The sequence below is a fragment of the Suricata suricatta genome, chromosome 2, assembly GCF_006229205.1.
Source record: "Suricata suricatta isolate VVHF042 chromosome 2, meerkat_22Aug2017_6uvM2_HiC, whole genome shotgun sequence".
NCBI lineage: Eukaryota > Metazoa > Chordata > Mammalia > Carnivora > Herpestidae > Suricata > Suricata suricatta.
The window spans coordinates 125603141-125618581 of record NC_043701.1 but is presented as its reverse complement, the minus strand read 5'-3'; the positions used below and the strand labels follow the sequence as shown (position 1 = coordinate 125618581).

The 15441-nt window shown below is 44.6% G+C and overlaps 1 long non-coding RNA gene across 2 annotated transcripts in view; it reads left to right on the top strand.

Annotated features, from left to right (window-relative positions):
* The window catches only part of LOC115285451, a 117240-nt gene that overhangs the window by 100460 nt on the left and 1339 nt on the right, over positions 1–15441 (top strand). For both annotated transcript variants that reach the window (XR_003905532.1, XR_003905531.1), the window contains exons 6-7: positions 4056–4174; positions 15135–15239. This is a non-coding gene — a long non-coding RNA (uncharacterized LOC115285451). The remainder of the gene's footprint in view (positions 1–4055; positions 4175–15134; positions 15240–15441) is intronic.

Genomic DNA, 15441 nt, shown 5'->3' with positions numbered 1-15441 from the left:
TAGGGCATTGTCTGATACAATGGGGGATGCATGTCCCTTTGGAAAAACTGAATGTCACTGGGCTTGGAGAAGGAATCATTCAAAAACTCCTCAAATGACTTATTAAACAGAAAGTCAGGAGGATAGATTCAAGGTCACGAATTAGAACTGTGGGATTGAGAAGGAGCTCAATTTTCTTGGAAATTATAAGGCTGACCTTTTTGGAGGGCAGCTTTGGGGAGATGGTTGTATAGATAAGTCTTGGAGATTCACATGCAGAAGGACACAATTTTGGTAAATGCATTCAGTTGCCTTTTGCTCTGATTTCTGAGCTGCTGGTGCTCCTGGATTTGAGATGGCTTTCAAAGAACCAAAAGCTCCTTATGCAGCCCCACATCCAGGTGGCCATTTCATATCTTGTGATGGGCCCAGGGACAGAGACGGAGGTATGGGGGAGGAGTGAGGAAGGTCAGGAGAGAGCCTAGGGTAACCAGACTGCTTGTCAAAGAAGTGGAGCAGGCATGGGGGGAAATTCAGCATTTCTCTCTTTTCTGGGCACCTTGTCGAGGAGCCACTCCTCTGACCCTTGATAAGGGATGGTCACTAAAGTATTCCTACTTTGTGTATAGAGGCACCACAAATGGCCTGCCTTTGGTGGGACCTGATTTACAGGATTTCCTACACTGAGGATGAAGCCCTATTACTCTCTTTCCACTGTTCTAGCTTTGGCTAGGGTTGTTCTTGGTCATAGGCAGGGCAGAGATACCAGACCACCATGGGGTTGTGCCCTCCTTGAAAGTGTTACTATGCCAGATGCCTTGACTGGCTCTAGCCCACTGGGCTGCGTGTGCAGAGGCATTGGACCGTGCATTGGCTCGTTCTCCGGCCTGGCCCCACAGCTGTGCAGGCCCAGCCCACGGAAGCTGGGGATGTCACTCCGCTGGCCAACACTGGCGGGGAGACCTAAGCCCTTCTATTGTAGGCCCCACAGACAGGCTAAGCAGGCAGGCCCCTAGGTGCACTGAGATTCAAAGGATACTGAAAAGTGGGGCAACCATATCATTTGTCGAAAACATGGGTCACTTCTGAGTGTGGAAAGGAGCATGAATTAATAATTATGTTGGGGCCACAAGCCAAACAATGGAATTGTCTCTGGAAAACCTGGAATCACTGTACTTCGAAAGGTACCTTGGTCTCAATTCAAATTAACATTTCTTAAGCACCTCTGCACTAGTTATTATCCCCTTCTGCAACTGGGCATGGACATGTCAACAAGCAATGCCAGGAAAGAAGGTTTGATGCAATCGTGGAAGCAGGGGAAAACAAAAAGGCACCAAAGAAGAACAAGTTTACTCCCTGGGCAGGGGTGGGGAGGGGGCACAGGGAAGATATCAAAGCAATGAGTTTTCAAAGACATGTTTCTAAGGCATACGGATGGCAGAAGGGGGTTCTAGAAAGGGAGAACAGCAAAGGCAAAGTCATAGATACTTGAGAGCACAGGGCACATTTGAGGGATTGTAAGAAGATAGAAGTAGGAGTGACAGGAGATAAAGCTAAATGGAAGCCAGGTCACAAGCCACCCATAGGCCAGGCAGACAGCTTGGACATGCTTGGAACAGGACTGGTCATTGTGGCCCATGGGCTAAATCTAGTCTGTCCTTTGTTTTTGTAAATCAAGTTTTATTAGACTTCAACCAAGCTCATCCAATATGTGTTGTACGTGGCTGCTTTCACACTACAACAGCAGAGTTGAGGAGTTGCAACAGACTATTGGCCCACCAAACCTAAAATATCTCCTCTTTCTGGGGCACCTGGGTGGCTCAGTCAGTTGAGCATCTGATTCAGGTCATGATCTCGCAGTTCATGGGTTTGAGCCCCACATCAGGCTCACTCCCATCAGCCTGTCAGCACAGGGCCCATTTCAGATTCTCTGTCCCCCTCTCTCCCTGCTTTTCCCCAGCTTAAGCGCTCCCTCTTTCACTCTCTCTCTCTCTCAAATAAATAAATAAATAAAACATTAAAAATATATATATCTGCTCTTTCTTTACAGAGAAAGTTTAGCAACATCTAGCTAAGAGCCATGGTGGACCACTGAAGGACTTTAAGTAATAATGTAAAGCATATTTCTGATTTAGAAAGATCTCATGGGGTAGGAGGAAGGATAGATGGATGGGAGAGAAAGGGCGGGAGGCCATTGTGATAGACTCTTACTCATACATTCAGTCTTATGGAGGGCCCACCATATGCCAGACACAGTGCTAGGCTGGGAATTTACAGGTGAGGACACAATCCTCACAAGCCAGACAAGAAAAGGCAAGGACCTGGGACAACACAGTAAAAATGATGATGGTTAGGAGAGGGTGAACCAGAGAGAGTTTTAGAGGGATGGAGCAAGAGATGTCAGGGCTCTGGGTTTGGGACAAGGTGGTTGGTGGTGACCTTCTCTGAAATGGGGACACTTGAGAAGAAGCAGATTTACTTCCACTTAGCTCCTCATTGGCCTCCTGAAACTCACTACATTTGTCCTATTAGATAAAATTCTTAGGAGCTTTCTAGAGGCATAGACGTTTCTTAAGTGGGTTCAGATTTATCTGATACTGACACTTGAACAAGAATTTGTTTAACAGAATGTATACCATCTTAATTCATACTCACCTAGAAAAGAGCTAAGCCCTGGCCAAAGTAGGGAAGAGGTCCTAAATGGTATCATGGGAAGTCTTTGCTACAAAGACTTTGCTACAAAGACCTGAGCCAGCAGGTAGAAAGGACTGACTTCCTTATGCTGATAACACAAGTATCAGATTGACTTCCCAGAACATAGTAGGTGCTCAGTGAATGTGTGCTGGATGAAACTTTGAGATTGAATCATTTAGGGTTCTAGCAAAACAGATGGGAAACTCAGGATGGTAGGCTTCACCTGAAGCCCGTGTTGTGGAGGGGTATGTACAGAGATGAGGGCAGGTGCGTGGAAGTATCGGGGATGGTGACGCAACTGGAGACTAGCAACAACGGAAACTGACCTGAAAGGGAAGGAAAGGTGTCACCAAATCAGTGTGAGTCATAGCCTTAAAAGAGGGGTGCTGTTCAGAGACAGCTGAGGTTAGCTGGGGGCGACAAGGGATTTCAGCCAGAGGAGACTATAACTTGCCATGGAGTTGGAGGGGCTGCAGAAGAGGAGGAGAATCAGTGCTCCAGCCCCTCACTCCTCCTTCTGATCTGTGCATGCCTCCCACTGGCTGGACCCAGTCAGGCATCCGGGAGCAGGGAAGCCACAGTAACACAGCGGGTAGTGGCCATCCCCTCAGCGCAAACAGCTGCGGGGAGAAGAGCCTCTCATTTCTTTTAGTTTTGGGGAACTTAGGCCTGGTCACACTTGTCCTATTGAATTATAGTATTGAATTGTTAGTAGCAATATTGAAGTATTTGGACAAACATGTCATTATTTAGCAAAATACATACTTATTGTTCATGTATTTCTGTAAATAGTTCTGGCACGTCTAGCAAGTTCCAAATGCTTTACTGAGTCACATACAGAAATGACAGACAGTGCTGGATGGAGCGTCCTTGTACACAGGGCTTTCTGCGTATTCCAGTGGCATAGATCCCTGGCAGTGGGGTCCCGGGCCAAGAGGAATTCAGTTTATACTCTGACAGACCCTGACAAATCACCTCTCTAAAAAGGTGACTGTGAACTCTAAGGTCATTTGAGCATGTCTTCTTCACCACACTGTCTCCCTGGTCATTGGTGAGGTGAAGCAGTTTTTGTTTTCATATTTTGATCAGTCCTTTGTAATTTTTTTTGGTGAAACATAGTGGTTAGAGCTTAGTGCTCAAAACCAGGTTGCTATGGGTATTTAAACCCTGTCCTTGCCACTATTGACTATGTGACCTTAGGCAAGTTATTTAACCCCTTGCCCCTCACCATCCTCTATTCTTCCTGTGTGAAATGAAGATAATGATATTATCTATCCTTTGGGGTGTTAGAGATTGTTAAGTGCCTGGCACATAGTAAGCTTGATGTAAGAATTAGCTGTCATGATATTTGCCTGCATCTTTTGCCCATTTTTCTCTCCTAGCAATATTGAAGTGTGACCAGGGCTAAGGACGGCTGGAGAGAAGACCGCCCATTTCTGTAGCTCTTGTCCAATTTCTGAAAGGGTCTGCTATCCCTGTAACATGACCATGCACTGACAAGGTAAGACTTCACTTTCCTACCTGGACCATAGCCATGGGCGCATTTTGAGCGGGCAGAGGGTCATCCGAGTGTGTGGGCTCTTCTTTGGGGTCCTGGTCATTGGCATGTGACCAAGGTTCCCCCAGAGTCACTTTTGCACCGGGGAGGGATGGCCAGCTCCTGCGGGCCCACAGAGGCCTCTGAGCTTAAGCCAGCCTTTGCTCAAGGTGGCCACCAGGTGGAACCGCTCCAGAGCTCAGGGCCTGCAGGCGGCCAGGTGCTCCGATGCTCACTTGCAGCGGCTGAGGGCTGTGGTTGTGGCTGCCTGAGCTATTGCTGCCTTTGGGGAGATCACACGCCCACAAGGGGAATGCCTCAAGTTGCTGAAAAAAAAATTGAAGGAGGCAGAGAAGAGCTGCTTCCTTTATAGGCCAGCCTCTCAGTTATGCAACTCTGACTGTACATTTTCAGACTTTCCATACAAGTGAAGGTCACCTGAAGATAGACTGAAAAGTTTGTATCATAGTCACAGGAAAGTTCAAACGTGTGTTTGTAGAGTCCTACTGAGGCTTCCACAGGTTGCAGAGGGAAGTCACCATCAAGCCACCAGCACTGGCGCCAGAGCGACTCTTCCTTAGTGACGCCAGCTATGTGCCAGGAACTGTCCGACTGCGAGCTCTAAGTCTTGTACAGCAAGGAACATGTGATCTTAGCGATGAGGAAAAGAAAGCTCAAAACATTTAACTATCGTGCCCAGGATCCATCAGCTGGAAAGTGGCAGGCCACATTTTGAAAACAGATTTTTCTGCTGTCAGAGTTTATGTTCTGCCCACTGCCCAGCGTGTGAGGCTGCAGAGTTTAGAAGTGTAAACGCCTTTAGAGTTTGTTATTCCTTTGTACCCGAGATCACAAAGTAGTCAGTGGCAACACTGAAACTAGAATCTTCTATCTCTTACTCAAATACTTTTTCCAGCCAATGAGTTTATTTCATTAAAGTCTTGGCTTAAAAAACATGGTGAATGAATAAGCAACATATAATAGCTGGCCATCAGCTGGGGAAGGTGGCAAGGAGTTACAGGTTGTAGATTCGGATTTTGGTTCTACTGCTTCCTAGCTGTGCGGGCAAGTTACATAACTTATGTGAGACTCAGTCTGTCATCTGTAAAATGGTAACAATAATAACACTGAAATCAGGACATCTGGGTGGCTCAATCAGTTGGGTGTCCAACTTCGGCTCAGATCATGATCTCATGGTTTGTGGGTTTGAGTCTCATGTTGGGCTCTGTGCTGACAGCTCAGAGCCTGACGCCTCCTTCAGATTCTATGTCTCCTCCTCTCTCTGCCCCTCCCATGCTCATGCTCTGTCTGTCTCTGTTTCTCAATAATAAATAAAAATGTTAAAAAATGTAAAAATAAAAAATAATAACACTGAAATAAAAACACTGAAAGTGAGTTGATGTAAGATGTATAGTATACACTAGGCACTTACATTATCTCTAGAAGGACAATTTTGAAATAGTGTTGGATCCAAGATTATTTTAACTCAAGGCAGCTTGAAAGTGGGATCTGAAAAGGTAGGAGCTATTTGTTGAAACCGGAAGCTGTGAATGCTTAGTTGAGAGCCCAGGTTCTAGAATGCACAAGGCTGTGTGTATTCAAGTATCAACTTGATCACTGGTTAGCTGTGTGGCCTCAGGTAAGTTCCCTAACCTTTCTGTGCCACAGTTACTCATCTGTGATTGAGAGTCATGACATTTATCTCATTAGGGCTGTGCATAGATTAAATGAGACAATGCAGGAAGGGCATTAGCATGGTGTATTGATGCAGTAGATCCCTAGCAAATGTTCATTGTCATTGGAAGAATCAGGAAACCTAGGATCTGAAGTGAGAACTAATATCATACAGTCATAATAAACACACAAGCAGAAAGTCTACTTTGGATTCAGAGTACATTTGTAAAATAGTCATTGATGGTCCTGCCTATACATAACTTGACTGGTTGGTGGGGGGTGGGGGAGCGGGGGAGGAGGTTCCTCCACTGTTGATGTAATTTGGCCAGTTGTTTTCAACTGACTTTTAGAAAATAAGTGATGGTGGGGTGTCTGGGTGCCTCAGTCAGTTGAACATTTGACTCTTGAGTTCAGCTCAGGTTATGATCTCATGGTTTGTGGGATCAAGTCTGTGCTGACAACACAGAACCTGCTTGGGGTTCTCTCTCTCCCTTTCTCTGCCCCTCCCCTGCTTGTGCTTTCTCTCTCTCTCTCTCTCTCTCTCTCTCTCTCTCTCTCTGTCTCAATAAATAAATAGACATTTAAAAAATAAGTGATGGTTTGGTTGAAGGCAAGCACAAGGAAGACTAACACTCTACCTACACACTAATGACTGGAATAGGAATCACTTCTTTTCTGGAGGACAATTGAACAATGTATGATAAATCATAAAAATGTGCCTGGTATTTGACCTATGCTTTGTCTTTATTTAAGAAAATAATTAAGGATATCCACAAAGAGTCATTCATTTAGTTTTTCAAAGACACTAAGTATCTACTATGTGCCCTTGCTATGCTCTGGGGATAGCATAGTGAAAAATGGAGTTACAGATGCCGCCCTTGCAAAACTGATCATCTAATAGGGAATATCGCCATTAGACAAAGAATTACATAACCAATTGATGAATCACAAATATGTCAAATGCAACAAAGGAGCTCTATAGGGTCCATGAGCACAAACAGCCAAGGAGCCTGATCCAGTCAGAAGCAAAACGCAGAAACTGCATTTTGGCTGACACTTGAGAGGCTGTGAGTGGATACTGAGGAAGAGTGCTTCAAGCAGGTGAATTGCCACATGCTAAGGCCATGTTCCTTCCAGCTGCAGAGTGTGAAGAGATTTGGAGGAAGCTGTGAGGAGACAGCTTGGAAGGCTTCAACCATACCGATGTGCATCTCAGAATTCCTTACAGGAGAGCAAAGCTGAAAAAATCAAATGATACCCAAGCCCTAAATGTCTAATAATAAAGGTTGGTTTAAAAAGTTGTGGCAACAATTCAAAGCAATATAGCAGCTCTATACAGCCTCCTGTAGCACAGAAGACTAATTTATGATAAATAAAGAAATGTGTGATATGTTGTTTTATGAACAAAAGTTAACTATATGTGCTGTATAATTCTTTTTGTTAATGAATAATGTGTATAGGCATAGAGAACTTACCAACGTGGTAACAGTAGTTATTTCTGGATGGTGAGGTAGTGGGAATTTTTGTTTTCTTTGATCTATTTTATTTATTTATTTATTTACCTATTTTAGAGAGAGAGAGCCTGTGTGAGTGGTGGTGGTGGGGGAGGTGGAGGGACAGGGAGAGAGAGAGAGAATCTCAGGCAGGCTTCACTCTCTGCACACAACCCAGTGCAGGGCTCGATCTCATGAGCCTAAATCATGACCTGTGCCTAAATCAAGAATCAGACTGAGCCACCCAGGGTCCCCTTCTTTTGTTTATCTATACTTTATAATGACCACACACACACACACACACACACACACACACACACACACACAATATGACTATGTTACTTTTGTAACAAAACCCCCCTTTTGAAGGATATGCTAAGTTGGCAGTTTAAGATAGGGGTGAAGTGTAGGGGGCTCTAGAGCTGGCAGTCTCAACCCTGGGACCCCAGGTACGTTTATGTAAGCCTAACCTGCCTCTTTGCAGAGCATGCTTGTTGTGTGGATTGCATAATGTACTTAATGCCTAGACAGTGGTTAGCACAGAGCCTGGCCCGTTAGTAAGAGCTTGACTATGTTAGCTAGTAATGTTAAAAAGAAAAACACCCTCTAGAAATGCTTCTCGAGGCTGGTTAGTTTTGCATTTAGGACGGTGTTAGGGGAAGAGGGTCCTATTCTACAATCATGGTTGCCATGTTGTATGTGTGTGGATAGCCGGGAGGGGTGAGGAGGAGTGCCCAGAAATAACCTAGGGCAGAGCAGACCAAAGGTTTCCATGGCAAACCATAAGACTGGCAGATTCCCTCCATAGCCCACACCCAATTCCCTTCTCCCCTGTCTCCACCTCCCACCCTTTCCTCTCACCTTCCTCCTACCACCTCTCTCCTATGGTCTCTGCTGAGTTGTAAATTCCTCTGAGGCCAGAGGCTCGTGATAGGCAGGTCCTACATCAGTTTCCCTACAGCATGCACCTACTGCTGTACAGTATGCAGCCGCTACCCTTGGCTATTATCAGCAGGGAGTCATGTTAGAGACTCCCCCATGGGGTCTGACACTAGATGGAAGTGGTAGCAGGGAAATAGTAGGGATAGACAGATGTCAAGAGTTATTTTGGGGGAAAATAAAAAGAATCTTTGTGAAGGATGGTGAGGATACAAACTTTGGAGTCCAACAGACCTGAGTCTGAGTTCCAGCTCTAATTTTTAAAGCTACTTTTAGCTTTACATTTTAACCTCAGGCAAATTCTCTAACCCTTCTTAGCCTCTATTTTCTCATTTAAAAATGGCCAATATTGTATCTACCTCCTTGCCTGTTGTGAGAATTAAATGAGACATGGGGTAATGATAAGTAGCCTACCTGGCATTCTATTTAGAATAGTTTTCTTCCCTCGTAGGGTTTTGTGAGCATGGTTGACAGAGGGAAAGATGGGAGTAGTTCTCTGATGCCCTTCAGAGAACTGGGGAAGCAGCAAGCCAGCCTGTCTTGTAGGTAAAGATAAGTGTGACTTTGGGTATGTTGACTTAGAGTCGCTGTTAAGACTCCCAGTTGGAAATATCCATCTGGTAACTGAAATGAGGGATAGACAGAACTTTCTGAGCCATGTTGGTAATTTATACCCATCATTATGGGGGTAAATAAGAGGAGGTAAGAACTTTGGAGGAGAGAACACAGATAGGGAAAGAAGAAAATCAACATTCAGAGTTCAAGTTTGTAGAGGGGAAGTTTCAAAGTTTGATAAAGGTGATAAATCAGTTTGGGTGATGGTCAAAATCTCCAGATTTAAGGGGATCAAGAAACTAAAACCTGCACTTGTTTTTTGGGAAACAATTCTCAAGATCCTTCAATATAATCCATTTGGTGGAGCCAATGTGAACTTCTCTTTTGCTCAGACCTCTGCTTTCTAAACATACCGGGCACATTCCCCTATGTATGCTGTTTGTTCTTCGCCATCCAGGATGCTCTGTCAGGACCCTGGCAATCTTTCAAGGTCCAGTTCAGGTCCTACCACTGTGAATACTTTTTCCTCCTTCTAGCCCACCAGTCTAACTCTCTTGCTCCTAGACTCCTAAAGCATTTCCTGAGTGCTGCTCTTTTCACACTTATTCTTTATGGCTGGGATGGGAAGTGGACTTCATCCCACATGCCGATAGTAGTCAGCTCCCAATGCTGCTCAGAGAATTCTAGGATGTTTTCCAGATTCAGTGGGAAGAAACCATGGTCAATATGCATGTCTGTCAAGAGCTCTGGAGTGGAAGGGCGGTACGTGTGCTGGCTATCTGCTGACTACAGTAAATGACTGTCTTAGTTTGAGTTCCCCAAAAGAAGATGCTGAGACAAAGGCTTGGGTTCAGGTAGTTAATTTGGGAAATGAATCCTAGAACCCACAAATGACAAAGTATGGAAGATGAGACAAAGGGAGAGAGATGAAGAAGGAAAGTGTCTGTTAAAATATGGGCTACCTTTGGTGTACAATCATGGTCTAACTCAGAATCCCCCAAACCTCAGGGGGAGACCAGAGAAATACAAACACCTGAGTGAAAAGTCACCAGAATGTGGTCAAGGGTCTGTCACAGGCTCAGCCAGGCGAGTACAGAGAAGGCGTCTGCAAGTCCACTCCAGACACCAGGTCCTGCTGTCTTTTCACGTCCTCTTAGAGGTAAAACACAGAGCCCTGTGAAAAGCAGATGGCAAAAACACCTAAAAAGTGTTTAGCCATTATACAGTAAAATGATTGTTGATTACTCTATGAAGAGAGAGAAAAAGGAGACTCATGAGATTCACCAATCAGAGTTTCTGGTTTCAAGTCCAGGATTGGGCTGGTCTGATTAGCTGCTATGAAATCCAGCTATTGGGACAAAGCAGCACACTTCTAATTTGGATCATTTTTATCACATAGGTTTTACTCAGAAGGCTGGAGAATATGTTCATAGGGAAACAATTTTGGGTTCTGAGAAAACGTGGTTCCCCTATCACAAAAGGAGCAGCATGGATGCTCTGGGAGGCAGTGAAGGGACTTTTTTAAGATGGAGTACTGGGTACATGGTAATTATGCACTTTACATTTTAAAACTCTTTTGTAGCCAAAAGCGCTTCCACCTTCAACTTGCCACAGGTGATGGTAATGATTGTTAGGTAAACCAAACACAAAATGCTTTCACAGGTGTACATTCTGGGGTGTCTGGGTGGCTCAGTCAGCCAAGCATCTAACTTCTGCTCAGGTCATGATCTTGTGGTTCATGAGTTCGAGCCCCACATCAGGCTCTGGACTGACAGTGCAGATTCTGCTTGGGATTCTCTCTCTCTCTCTCTCTCTCTCTCTCTCTCTCTCTCTCTCTCTCTCCCTCTCTGTCCCTCCCCCACTTGCGCACACTCTCTCTCAAAATAAATAAATAAACTTAAAAAACAAAAGTTGTGCATAACTGCAGAAATCTGTACCAGAATCTCACTGTTATGAACTGACTTATGTCTCTGCAAAACTATGTTCAGGCCCTAACCCCTAATGTGACAGTATTTAGAGATACCACCTATAAAGAAGTAGCTAAGGTTAAATGAGATCATGGGGAGTGGGATGGGGCTGATCTGATAGATTAGTGTCCTTAAGAGACACAGACAGCTAGAGCTCTAATGCATGCTCTTTCTCTCTCCCTCTGTTTCTGTCTCCTTTCTGTCTCTGTCTCATCACCAGTCTCTCTCCACTATGTAGGCAAGGACAGAACAAGAAGGTGGCTGCCTGTTAGCCAGGAAGAGATCCCTCACCAGAAATGAATTGGCTGGCACTTTGCTCTTGGACTGAGCTTCCAGAGCTGTGAGAGAAAATAGTCTCTGTTGTGTAAGCCACTGGTCTGTGGCATTTTGTTATGGCAGCCTGAGCTGACTAATACAATCACTCGAGGCCATCTGTAATGGTTCTTGCTGAAGTCCCGGAAATAGTGCTACAAAAATGCGTCTTAGACTGGAGGAAGGCTTTCTCATCTAAACATCTCACTGTGATGTCCACCATGGCCTGGAGGGACAGTTTGGCCAGGAATTTCTATGCCCGTCCCAGAATCGGCGAACTGTGGTTCCCTAGTATTTAGGGCAATGCCTGGCTCACAGCAGAAGCTTGATGAAAGTTTGGTGGGTGTAACCTCTGAGCATCCCAGGCTTTGAGTGGACGCATTCCATGTCCTTTCCCAGGGCTTTTTATTTTTTTCAGCTCTGCCTTTTCTCTAATGTCACATAGGTTAAGGTACTAAGAAAGGGCTTCTCAAAGCTACCTTAAGTTGTAATCTCAAATCAAAGATCTACCTGAGTAATCTGGGGCCAGTTAAAAGCTTTAGTTTGAGTTCCCCCCCAAAGCTTCACATCTCAGTAATTTATTTGGGAAGTACAGGAAACCCCAGTATGGTGGCAGGGAGAAAACAGGAAAAGGAAGGCAGCTGATCAAATTGTGTTGCCAAACTTGTCACCACTGGGGGCCACTGGAACTTAGTCCCCTTGGGGAACTTCGAGGATGACGCTAGAATATATGCCTCAGAATTAAATCCCCGCCCTGTCAACCAAGGGGGGAGGGGGCCAGGGAATGTGTACACCACCTCCTGTCAGTTACTAGTTGGGGTTGCTCCTAGAGCATGCTAATTCCCCAACATGTCTGGCATGCCAGAACACAGCAAGCAAAAGGTCTCAGGCCACATCCAGGCATTTGGAAGTTGAGCTACTCGGTGCTGAAATAGTGAGGACCAAGAACATATGGACATGGCATCTGTCATCTGTGAAAGGAAGTTTAGTGCCCAATTCATCCAATGAGTTGCTATTTGCAATGCACTTACAACACTGTAGGGTACACAAATGCTCTGGGTGAGTGTGGCTTCTTATATTGTCCATACACAGACGCAGTGGTTGTCTTTTGCTTGTTTGTTTGTTTTGAGAGAGAGAAAGAGAGAGAGAGAGAGAGAGAGAGAGAGAGAGAGAGAGAGAGAGAGAGAGAATCCCAAGGAGCCTCCAAGCTGTCAGCATAGAGCCCCATGCAGATCTCAGTCTGACAGACTTTGAGATCATGACCTGAGCTGAAATTAAAAGTCAGGTAATCAACCAACTGAGCCACCCAGGCACCCCTAGACACAGGGTGTTCTGATCCCATATGCTCTTCAAGAACCTTCCCGTTCCCTAATAAGGAGTAGAGTTTGTTCCTCCTCTTCCTGGGCCAATGGGACTTGATGACTGCCTCAATGAACACAGTACAGAAGTGAAGTCTCTAGCTTCCAAAGCTGGGTCATAAAGGTCTGCCTATCTTTCTGTCTCTGTCTTTCTCTCTGTATGTTCATGTATATGTAATGTGTATGTATATGTATATAGATACACACACACACATGCACACACACCTGCACCCTGGGATCCCTACCTTGAGGCTGCCGCACCGGAGAGATCACATGAAGAGACTACATAGTAACAGAGAGATGGCCATCGAGCCTCTGCTGTTGGAGGTATCCTACAATGGGTGGCCAGCGGGGGAGCAGAGACACCTCTGAGATGGCCCAAGACACAGCCATTTAAAAACTACAAGCACAGGACAGACCCTGAGGCAGATATGCCCAATGACATGGGGCCTGAATTCCTGATCCACAGAAACCATGAGAGATAATAGATGATTATTGTTATTTTAAGACACTAAGTTTTGAGATAACTTCTTATGTCACCATAGTAACTGGAACAGTGCTTGTTAAATAAAATAAATACAGTCTCACCTCCTCTACTCACAAGCTCTCCTAAGATATGAAAGGAAACTTTCATATTCTGGATTCCAAAGTCTAGCAGATGGTCATAGCCCAGGCCCATGTTTCCTAAAGTCAGATCCCCACAGTGTTGATATGGTAAGGCTCTTATGTAAAGGTGATATGTTAAGGGTGGTGTGCAAGGGTTAGGTTTAGTCTGGGACTGCACATTGTACTAATTCCTCAATACACGTTTTGCTCAACTTCTACCCAGTAGGGGCCTGGTTGTCTGGCCACTCACCCCCAGCTCTGGAAACAGGCCCTGATGATCTAATCCACTGGGGAGTCCCAGGCTTCTGGCCATGGTGATTGGACCACACAGGTCAGGCATAAGCCAATCAGCATTTGGGTTTCCCTTAGGATTGATTAGGAAAAGTATAATCAACATCTTATTCTGGACTTTTGCTAGGATTCTAGGATATAGGAGCATCCTTCCTCTGGGAAGTGTGGGCTTCAGATAAACTGCAATCATTTTGCTACTGTGAGGGAAGCCAGCCTAGGATGGAATCTACACATGAGAGAGGCATATTGAAAGAATCATATAGAAATTATCTGGAGCCTTAATCAAACCATGTCTAAAGCCCAGACTACATCTGCATTTTCAAGTGCCAGAGACAAGGAGTCACCTTTATTGTTTAAACCACTTTAGTATGCATGTTCTATTACTTGTAACCAAAAGTATCCAAATTGATTCAAGCATCTGCACATTAGACACTGATACCGGAATCCTTCTCCAGAGGTAATAGAGAGGAATAATATTTAATCTATATACAATTTCCTAACATTCTTTTTGGACATTTTTCAGTAAACCCTTGAGTGTTGCCAAAGAAATGACTACCAATTTATTGCTACATCTTGGGTGTAAGTGTGTATATGCTGTAAAAGCACTAGGGAAAGATCCGTCCCCCTACCTCTCTCTTAACTTCTTGTGGCCTTGGCATTCTTTGTCTTGTACATCTCCTCCCTGTCTCTTCAGCTCATTTTCCCTCTCTGGATGTTTGTCTCTGCGTCCATCTTTCCCTTTTTCAAAGAATGCCAATCATATTGGATTAGGGTCCATCCCAATAACCTCGTTTTAACTTGATTACCTCTGGTATGGGCCTGATTTACAAATAAGGCCACATTCTGAGGTCGTGGGGGTCAGAGATTCAAGACATTTTTACTAGGGGACACAATCCAACTCATAACAGTGAGGTAGAGGGAGTGGCTTGGGAAGATGCATATAGTAGTGACAAGACATAAGACATAGGAAATTTCAACAAATTCCTTGTCAAACACAGTGTCAGAGTTGTCCACAAAGGCCTTGCTTTGGTTTGCAGAAGGGATGGCATGAGCTCCTGAGAGAAGATACTGTCTCTGCTGAGACACAGAGATGAAGATGAAAGAATCAGAGCCAGGTTCCTCAAACACAGAGCCTTTTTTTTCCGAGCCTAGATGTTTCCATTATAACAATCTCTGTTTTGTTGGGTAATTTTTTTTTCTGAAGGAATACACACAAAGCTTTCTCATTGCCTCCAACTGAATGAAACTTATGAAGCTTCTTGTACAGTGTGTTCATTGTTTAGATTGGGATAATTGAAGTGTCAGGAATATTTGCTTATTGAAAACAACTCAGGGCGGCCCTAAGCACCCAGCCAGGCTGGGGCCACAAGTCACACCACCTTCAGGACAGACGTTCTGTGATGCCTTTCACATCAGTGCTGTCTTCCCAGGTAAATTAATTTCACATCTGGGGAGGAATACTGGATTAGGAGTCCAGGAACCTTACTTCTAATATGAATTTCACAATTCACTCCCTGTGTGACTAACTTTGAATAAATCATTTAACTTCTCTGGACTTCAGAGTTAAGCTGACCTGAATGGCAAGGTCTTGTCTATCTCACAAGAGAAATAAAGAGGTCCAGTGTGGCTCAGAAGGGACAATCTACGTGAAGACACTCTATGAAGCACAAAATGTTATACAAATATGTATTATTAATGAAAAAAATTAATCACTTCTGCTTTTTTTCAGAGGATGACATTGAACTAAGAAATCCTACTGGGTCAATGTTCTGTTTCTTCTCTTATTTTCTCTCCACCCTTTTCTGGGCCACCCTGTGCTTTGGGAGGCTAACAGGTATGTGTTGTACTAGCTGCACTTTCTTATCTTGCGGCTTCTGCTTGGGTTTGGCCAATGAGAACTGTTTGTAGGAAATGGGAAAAATGTGGGGAGAGAGAAACTCCCCTTGACCATTGAGGCTGGGGCATGAGCTGTGTTCTCATATAGTCACCACTCTGATGGGACAGGCTCTTCCAGCTCTGTAGCCCTCACTGGGGTA